The 8,786-nt window shown below is 30.0% G+C and overlaps 1 pseudogene; it reads right to left on the reverse strand.

Moving 5' to 3' along the window:
- The window catches only part of LOC105115691 (DNA replication licensing factor MCM2-like), a 15,323-nt pseudogene extending 13,469 nt beyond the window's left edge, over positions 1-1,854 (reverse strand).
- Between the last annotated feature and the right edge of the window lie 6,932 nt (positions 1,855-8,786).

The raw sequence follows: 8,786 nt of genomic DNA on the forward strand, positions 1-8,786 counted from the left end.
AACCCGATAAAATTTTTAAAAAACCCAGCCGGTTCGGTTCGGTTTCGGTTTTATAACTAAAAAACCGAAAAACCAAACCGAACCCGAACCTAAACCGAAAAAAAACCGAGCCAAACTGGAAAAACTGAGCCAAAACTGAGCTAAACCGGAAAAACAGGAAAAACCGAGCCAAACCGATTTGAACCGGTTTTTCCCCTAAAAAACCGAACCGAACCGAACCGAAACCTGTCGGTTTGACCCGGTTTCGGGTTTTTTTTCAATTTATTTTTTTTCGGTTTGGTTACTTTTTTTTGATAAAAACCGAACCGAACCGAAAATGATCACCCCTAGCTGAAACAAGTACAATATTAAATTGTGTGAATATATTTTTTTTCTTGTGTTTTTCTGTATATCTATGCGTGCAATCCTAGCAGAAACTGTCCATGGATCTTTCTATAGGAAAGCAGATCTATGTACTGAGAAATGATGAGAGGATTTTCATGCCTTTTCATGCCCAGATGATAATTAATGGACTCCTGTGAAGCAGAGCTATGTACAATTTCTTGAGAGAATTAATCAAAGTCAGCGTCAACAACAAGTTCTGTACTCAAACTACAAAATGTGATTCAACAAATACCATCAAACAGCTGCTGCCACATCTTTCTCTCACTCCTCGGAAATTATCAATTCCATATTTAGAACTAAGTCATCCTAGTTTTGCTAGCACAGATGAGAAGCAAACCGTTGTGCAGATCGCCATGCAAAGCAGGGAACCACTAGGGGACTAGTTGCCTGAGAATGTTATCTTCCGTGGCTTATCTGCCAAAGTAGTTTTGATGGTGTCTGAAGCCATTTGCTTTTGATCATATTTCTACTCAGGCAGACTTGTGGCCGGGCTTTGGAATTCTCAGGCACCGGTTAACATTAGCTATTCACGTCTGTATTTTGTGAATTCACTTGTGTTTTATGCTTTTTGCTGCTGATGCTCACCTCAGTGACCGACCCAGTCTCTGGTTGTTAATTATTATGAGTTTGCAGTCTTGCTATTTGTTAATATTAATCTATTGTCCGATATACGAGAATACGAGCTATATTAATTAATTTGAATGGTGCTGAAGAGCATTAATTTGGCTTTGTAAACAAAATTACTTATGTTAAGAAAGCATGCAAGAGATTATTAACAAAACAATCAGCTTTTTTTGCTCTGTTCTAAAGGTTTGAAAGCATACCCAAACAGAATCCCACAATTAGTTACTGATCATATAAGATAAATGCCTGGTCTATGAGACGCCTTCCTCTATAGATCGGCTTGGTAAATCATAGCTTTTTATTAAATTGAAATAATTGAATAATTCAAGTCAAGAAAGTATTCTTGTAAAACACAAGAATAAACATGATCACTATCTCAAGAGCCTTTCATTGCATTAGTGCTTATAAAGCTTAGAAGGATAAGAAGACCAACAGGCCAGCGACAACGGCAGCTGTAGAGATCTTGATAGTGGCAGCTCCGTCTTTCTCGGATGCTGGTGGTGTGGCTGGTGCATCGCTGACAACATCGGCTATTGGTCCAGCAGCAGGTCCTGCAGGTCCTTCTGCGCTAAGGCTGGCTGGGGCAGGAGGTGAAGAGATTTCCTCTTCTGGGGCTCCAGCCGGGACCTCTTCGGCAACAGGTGAGGAGGCAGAGCCATTCGGGGCTCCAGAGATGGTGGGGGCGCTGGCCGATGCCTTTGGGGTATCGGCTGCGGGTGCCTTAGCGGGAGCCACAGAGGCCTTTGGTGATGGTGAAGCCAAAGGGGTGGCGGAAGGTGCCTCAGCAGCAAATGCCCCGACAACGGCAACAAAGATGAGTGCAAGAGCAAGAACTTGGCGTGCCATTGTGATTTATTTTTGTTTTGGGTTTTGATAAGAAAAAAATATGTAGGATTCTATAAAGTTTTGCAGTACTTCTCAATTAAAGCAATATAGAGAAACACTGCGCAGCTATAGAATGAAGGAAAGAGAGGAAGCTGAAAGGAATTATATAGATTGAAGGAAGGGTAGAAGTCAGCGAATTGCATGGAGAGGAAGAAAGCGAAAGGGGTGGATGCTTCGCCATTTCTTGGCAACCATGGTTTCGTTTTGCAAATGGAAGGACAAGAGGCTATTGTTTGACCGAGTTTTATGGGTCAAGCATGAGACAAGTGGTTGTGGTGAGAGGGAAAATTAGACAAGTGGTCTGATCTCGAAAAGCACCATTTTTAGTTTTTACATGAAATTTATAGCAAACTAGTTTGGAAATATAATTATAATTATTTTTTAAAATATTTTATTTAAAAATATAGAAAAATAAGATTTTTTTTATTTTTAAATTTTTTTTATATTAACATATTAAAATAATTTAAAAACATAAAAATATTAATGTGAAGCAAATAAAAAAATTTAAATTTTTTCAAAAATATTTTTTAAACACAAAAACATACATGCTCTAAAAGAAACTAAAAAAGGTTTTTATGTTACTATTTTCTCACATACACACACAATACTATAAATTGAAACAATATTTATTTTTAATTTAGTCTTCAAAATTTCTTTTTATATAATGTAACTATTTTGAGCCTAAATTAGCACTAGAGAGAGTTGAATTAAAATATAGGAACTGAAGTGAAAAAGGCAAGTTGAATGGGAGGTGGATTTGAATTTTTTTGTAAAATTCATTTACATCCCTCATCTATTTTATCCATAAGGAAATTGTCCCTATAATTTTTAAAAATTTAATATGGGTCTCAAATTTTATTTTCCTAATTTTTCATTTTTTTCATGGGAGGAGAGAGGAGTCACAAAATTCTGGTGTACAAAGAGAAAGTTATTGTTGATGACGATTTCAGCCATTAAAACGATCATTTTTTGTATTAAATTATTCTCTATGATGATGATAGTTTAGATTAAGTGTTTTTTTCACCTTGAGCTATCTAAGCTCGAGAAGATTTTGAGTTTCAAATTAATTTTGAATTTTGAATTGAGGTTTTGTATTTTTAAAGGTCATGGATTGGTTTAGCAAGGTTTTTAGAGTATATTATAAGTATTTTAGGTAAAAAATAGTTGGAAATGAGTTTATTTTTTTCAAAAACATTCATAATTCCATTATTCTAGCCACCATAATGGCTGAATTCTGGGGATTCCCAGAAGGAGCGTCATCTACCAATATAGGCGATGAGTTATCCTTTTTTCTAGCCACCATAGTGGCTGGATTCTGGGGATTCCCAGAAGGAGTGTCATCTACCAATATAGGCGATGAGTTGTTTTTTTTTTTTTTAAATTATAGCATGTCGTCTACCCTATTAACTTAAAAAAATAAAAGCCCGTGTGCAGGTTGTTGCTTCATACACCTAGCCTAATCCTTTTCTTTTTAAAAAATAATTTTTTTAATTGATGCCTTATTTTATTTGTGTTTTTTGAAATAATATTTTGTTATATAATTTAATTAATACCCCTTCTCTATGGTTTTGCCCCTCATATTTAGTGTTTTTTAGATTGTGATTATTTTTTAATGATATTAGATGTATTTGATTTTTTAAGAGGTTGATATGATTTAATTGTAATTACTTTAAATTTTATATAGATTAATTTTTTTAAAAAAATATTGATTTTTTTATAAGATTTTTAATATGTGCATTCTTGTATAATATTTTAACGTGTTAAAAAAATATTTATTTTATAAGATTTTTAATATATATGTGCATTCATGTATAATATTTATGTAAATTATGTAAAAACTTCCTAGATGTAAATTAAAAACTTATACACATATCTAACTAAACAAATCAATAACCATTTTGTAAATAAATGAAAAAAATCATTAAATAAACAAAAAAAAAACTAAAAAAACTAAAAGATAGATATAAATCAAGATATTCAATATTACAACACAGTTGATTTATCCGGTTGTGTTTAATGAATTTATCTGTAAAAAAAATTTATAATAGAAATTGACACATATAAAATTTATCAAAAAAATAAAAGAAAAACATATTGTACATTACTGCACATATTAAAAATCTTGTAAAAAAATCAATATTCCTTAAAAAAACATGTTAAAAAATTCTGCATATTAATGTTTTTATTATATTTTGATGATTTAGATTTTTTATTCTTATTCTTAAGATTTCAAAATTTTTTTCCTTGATATTTTCATAAAATTTTCATTATTTTTAATTTTACCCTTCAATACAAGTTTGTAGTTTTTTTTTCATTTGTCTTCATTCTTTTTGTTTTTGTCCTTTTGTTAATATTTTTATTCTTTTCAATTTAACTTTCAAATTAAAAATTTGTTGTTCCCTTTATTTATTTATTTTTTTACAATTTTAACCCTTATTTTTCTATTGCTTTTTTTTATTTTTTATTTTTGTATAATTTTAATTCTCATAATTTTTTCATGTATAGGGCCTGCAGTTTAATAACACGGATTCTGGTTTTAAAAATTAACAATAATTGATTTTTTTGTTTTTTTAATATTGTTGTTCGATATTGTTTTGATTTTTTTTTATTTTTATGTTGTTGCCTTATATTTTTATTATATTATTAAATTAATTAAGATTTGATATAATAATTATTATTTTTTTACTTTTTTAAAAATATAAGTATTTTTAATTTTTTTATTTAATAATAATAGAAATTAATCTGGTCAGCAGTGTTGTGTAGGAAGACGCCAATCTTGTATCCCTAATTATAGCCACTACCAGGATGCAAGAAGCATCATTAATTAATTAACTAACAAAAATATAGGAGAAGGCAATTTTGCTGTGGATTGTATTGTAGCATGTAATTCAAATTATTGTGGATTGCATTGTAATAGTGGGTTTTTTTTTTAATTGGAGCATTGATTTTTTTTTTAATTTTTTTTAATATTTCATTTTCTATAAATTATACTGGATAATTTGTTAGTTTTGTTATTTATTGGGTCATATGGTATAAACACCTAACATTAAGTTGGTACTTGATTTTTTTTTAATGATTTCCATGCTTGCAAAAAAATAAAAATATAGTGACCAAAATTGATAGAGATTTTGGCCTGTGAAATTTTTTTACTTTGCTTATTTATTTATTTATTTACTTTGAGATTTTTAAATTTTAGTCCAAAACTTTATTTTCCTTGCATTTAGTTCCTTAGTTATAAAAAAACAAAAAGTTGTTGAAAAACGATAAAAGAGAGAGAAAACAATTGGTTAGGAAGATTACATCGATAAAAAGAGAATATTTTTCTCTTCAATTTAGATTTGTATTTTTAAATTGAATTAGAAGTATTTTGAATTAATAAACTAGTTTATTATGGTTGTGGAAGTATTTTATTTTTAGGTAAAAATAGAGTAAAAATAAATTTTCTAACAAAAAATTTTCCAATTAAATTTTCCGGGCACCCTTTCTAGTGATTGAAATCTTGGCTAATAAATGAAATGTCATCATTTTTTTTAGCAAAATAAAAATAAATAAAGGACAACCTTCAAGCATAGCAAAATAAAAATAAATAAAGGACAACATCCTTCAAGCAAAAAAAAAAAAACAGTCACATGTGTAGGTTGTCTTTTTAGCCGATAAACTTGGCCCTCTTCTATGTTTTTTTCTAAAATAAAAACTTTTTTCTAGATTTTCAAGAAGAGGGGTAGTATGATATTTAATTATCTTTCAATATTTTCATTGTTTTTCTAATAATATTATAGGTTTTTATGTGAAAATGTTAACAATTGTTTGTAGATTACCATGGACTTAATATGCAAAAATCAAAATCAAAAGATTGTTCATGGAAATTCAATGAAAATATTTCTTTTTTTCTTGAAATTTCTTGGTGGGTGTTTTGGATTGTTTTATCGCTTTTATTAGTTTTTTTTTCCTTCAATGACATATAAAGTTATTGAGACATTGACTTTGTAAAAATCAAGATATCTAAATACATGGAAAATATATTTTTTTATAGGCTAAAATTTAGAACTATTGATTTGATGACTAATTGTTAAGTGGGTGACCAACTTTTGAATTAGTGGCAATCATTATCTTCTGGTCTACTAAAAATATTATTTCTAACATCAGAATTTCAATAGACTTGAATCATGAAAGTTTTAGAAAATTGTCTCAGGTTTCCAATAAAAAGAAATTGAGGTCATTTGGACTTCTAAAACTCAAGATATAGGCTAAAAACTAAATAATATTTGAGCTGCAGGACAGATTCATACTTCTCCGTTGTTGCTAAGATTTGGACTTCTGACACGACTAAAAGATTGATGTCTTCTCCTAAGTGCAGGAGTGTCGAAGTAATAAATAACCCGGCAAGACCGGGGTCGAACCACAGGGAGGTTAATTGTAAAAATTATAAAAAACAAATTAATGCTAATACTTGTAAATCTCGTCAAGCATTCATGATTATAACTTATGTTAACAACAAATCAAGTTCCTTTCATAGCTCAGGTGTCGGTTATACCATACATTATGGGCTATGAAAGTGCCAAGCATTTGTTGTACCAAGTGTTATACAACATAAATCAAGATTAGTCATTTAACAAGCAAAGTATTAAAGAGTGAACAAGATAGCAAATATAAAACATGTTAGTATCAAACATTAAAGTCCATATTAAGTTTACATTATACTTATTCTTACACCATTAGTGTAACCTTTTCACCTTGACATAATTAACTTAGCTAGACATAATGAAAGAAAGCAAAATAGATAAACAAAATAAGAACATAAAAGTTAACTAAGTAAAGGAAAGGAAATGAAAGGCATAAACTTAATATTAATGAAAACAAAGCATAAAAAATACAAAGAGAGAAAGGAAGAGCATGATCTTGATCTGGACACCAAGATGCCTAAATGCATGGCAAATGCCTCCTTTTATAGGCCAAAAATGGGAACTATTGATTTGATGACTAATTGATAAGTGGGTGACCAACTTTTGACTTGGTGACAATCCTTATCTTCTCTTGTCTGCCCAAAACGTCATTGATAACGTCAAAATTGGAGCCAGTTGCAAACATGAAAGTTGTAGGCAATTGTCTCAGCTTTCTTGTGTAAAACATTCAGCTCATTTGGACTTCTAGAACTCCAGATATGGCCAAAATACCGAACAGTGCTCGGGCTGGAAGACAGATTCGGGCTTCTTTGTTGTTGCTACAATTTGGACTTGATAATGGCCTTTTTAGATCTTGGGCTCCATATGAAAGTTGTAGGCCTATGTCTTACCTTTCCATCCATATAAATTGGACCTAAATCTGAGATATATAGCTCCAGATATGACCCATTTACCGAACAGTGTTCCGGTTTGGATTGCACCGACATCTCTTTTCTAAGTTTGGCCATCTCTTTGCCTTTGCAATTTAAGTTCTTAAAGTCATCAATCAATCCTTTTATTTATGTGATAGACCTGCATTTAAAATGAACATTTATCACAAATTAAAGGTATCTTATATTATTAGATATCTTATTATAAAACATGCTTTAGTTAAGGAGTTATTGATACTTCAAGTGCAAAATGATGATATAAAACCATGATAAAAATGTACTTTTAAGTACTAATCAACTTCCAAATAGCAGAATTGAGTCTTGTATTCCTATGAATGTTTTATGCCTATGTTTTAGCTTTTCATCTATATAGAATAGATCCAAATCCAAGTTCTACAGCTCCAGATATGACCCAATGACTGAACAGTATTTCAATTTCGATTGAACCAGTATCACTTTTCTAAACTTCACCCTCTCTTTGTCTTCTCAATTTTAGTAGTTGAACTCATCAATCAATCCTTTGATATATATGATACACCTACATTTAAGATGAACATTTACTATATTAAAAATATCTTATAGTATCAAACTTGTTATTATAAAACATGCTTTAGTTGATAAGTTATTGATACTTCGAGTGTAAAATTCTGAAATAAAACTTTGATAAAAAATACACTTTTAAGTACTAATCAATTGCTACTTATCATCCTTGTCCTACCTCAATCGATCTTCAATTTAAAGATATGGTCAATTAAAACTATGGTGACGCATATGCTTATGTAGATTTGCTACAATATCAAGGGAAAAAGGAAATAACCTAATACTTATGACAAGTCTTGCAATTAAAGATTTTACAGTAGTTCTTTAAATAATTATATGATTTAATTTAATCTCTGGGTCCATCCAAGTTAGTGTTTTATCCTATTACTATTGGATTTGGCATATGAAATCATGCAATTTTATTTTAGAAAAGAATATTATCCAAGATTTAAATTGAAAGGTATTTATAATAAAATGAAAATAAATAGGATGTATGTCTTTCTCTTTCCAAATCAATTTCTCAAAAAATAAATAATCAAAATATGTAACCTAAACTAAAGGAAACTATACATATAAATAACAATTTCTCTGTTGCCAAGTATATATTTTAAACCAGGTATGTATATATATATATATATAGTTTATGTGAATTTAAAACCTTTACGAGTTTTTCAAATTTAAATTTTAATATTTTGAGGCACGTCACCTCTCAAATGATCATTTTATTCGTTTCAAGAGGTAGATCGCCACCCAAATGACCACTTTCAATATTTGCAAGAGGTAGGTCACATCGTAAATGATCATTTTATATATCTCAAGAGAGAGGTCGCCTCTAAAATGATTGTTTTCAATGTTTCAATAGGTAAATCACCTAAAAAATGACCAATTTCAAAAGTTTAACTTTTCAAGGTATGTTACCTCTCAAATGACCAACTTTAACATTTTAGAGGTAAGTTACTAACACAATTAAAAGATTGGTGTTTTATGACTCGACCAAAAGATTGATATCTTCTCCCAAGTG

The sequence above is a fragment of the Populus euphratica genome, unplaced genomic scaffold (genome assembly GCF_000495115.2).
Source record: "Populus euphratica unplaced genomic scaffold, PopEup_1.0 scaffold743.1, whole genome shotgun sequence".
NCBI lineage: Eukaryota > Viridiplantae > Streptophyta > Magnoliopsida > Malpighiales > Salicaceae > Populus > Populus euphratica.